The sequence below is a fragment of the Arachis stenosperma genome, chromosome 4 (assembly GCF_014773155.1).
Source record: "Arachis stenosperma cultivar V10309 chromosome 4, arast.V10309.gnm1.PFL2, whole genome shotgun sequence".
Lineage (NCBI taxonomy): Eukaryota > Viridiplantae > Streptophyta > Magnoliopsida > Fabales > Fabaceae > Arachis > Arachis stenosperma.
In genome coordinates, this window is record NC_080380.1 from 49,332,940 (window position 1) to 49,334,330 (window position 1,391).

The 1,391-nt window shown below is 44.3% G+C and overlaps 1 non-coding gene across 1 annotated transcript; it reads left to right on the top strand.

The window, feature by feature from the left end:
• Positions 1–654: 654 nt before the first annotated feature.
• LOC130978428 (small nucleolar RNA R71) lies at positions 655–760 on the top strand. Its single transcript, XR_009086072.1, has one exon. It is a non-coding gene; the product is annotated as a small nucleolar RNA R71 (small nucleolar RNA).
• Positions 761–1,391: the final 631 nt, after the last annotated feature.

Below are 1,391 nucleotides of genomic sequence, written 5' to 3' on the forward strand. Positions count from 1 at the left end.
TTTTCTTGAATCTCTTGGCATATTCCTTCAAGTAAGGTTTCAATCTTAGAGAGATTGTCATCAAATGATGGTGGATTGGGAGTAGAGGTGGAAGGATGAGAGGTGTTGTTGTGGGGGTGTTGATATGTCCTCTGTGTGAATTGTTGATGAGCTGCATTGTTGTTGGAGTTGTAACGTCTCTGGTCTTGTCTTTGATCTTGCTGATTCCCCCACCCAAAGTTTGGGTGGTTCCTCCATCCAGGGTTGTAGGTTTTGGAGTATGGATCATGGTTCTGTCTAGGTGAATTCCCAATGTAGTTAGCTTGCTCAAGACTACCCTCTGCCTCTTCATTAACTCTTTCTTGGGTTGTTGATGAAGTGGTGATTGCTGCTACTTAATTCCTCTCCATCTTCTTGGTGAGGTCAGCTAGCTGCTTGGTAATGAGCTTATTCTGAGCCAGCAGAGCATCTACATTGTTTAGCTCTATCACTCCTCTAGTGTTCCCTCTTTCGGAAGCATAGAAGTAGTCATTCTCAGCTACAGTCTCAATGACATCTATGGCTTCTTCAATGGTCTTCTTCTTGTTCAAATATCCTCCAGAGGAATGGTCTACTGCCTTCTTTGATTCATATGACAATCCTTCATAGAAGATGTGCAACTGCACCCATTCATTGAACATATCTGGTGGACACCTCCTTGTTAAGTCTTTGAACCTCTCCCATGCTTCATATAGAGTCTCACCATCTTGTTGCCTGAAAGTTTGGACCTCAGCTCTCAGCCGGTTGATTCGTTGAGGGGGATAGAATCTTGCTAGGAATTTGTTCACCACATCCTCCCAAGTTGTCAAACTCTCCTTGGGGAAAGCCTCCAGCCACTTGGCTGCCTTATCCTTGAGTGAGAATGGGAATAGGAGTAGTCTATAGGCGTCAGGATGAACACCATTAGACTTCACTGTGTCACAAATTCACAGGAAGGTGGTTAGATGTTTATTGGGATCTTCATGGACACCTCCTCTAAACGAACAGTTGTTCTCAACAAGGGTGATGAGCTGTGGTTTTAGTTCAAATTTGTTGGTATAGATTGTTGGCTTTTGGATGCTACTTCCACAGTTGCCTGGGTTTGGATTGATGTAAGAGCCTAACACTCTTCTATCCTCCCCAGCATGATTTGCTCTACCTCCTCCCCCATGGTTATGAGCCTCTTCTTCATGTTGGTTTTCCATGTTGCCTTCCATGTTTAGTTCAAAGTGTTCCTCCTCCTCTTCAGCACCGATTGCACGTTTTTCTTTTGCTTCCCTCCTTAATCTAAGGAGGGTCCTCTCTGGTTCAGAATCGAAGGAAGTTGAAGCCCCGCTTCTTCTCCCTGTCATACAACCAACAGGTACAAGCAAGTAACAATATGTGCAGATAGT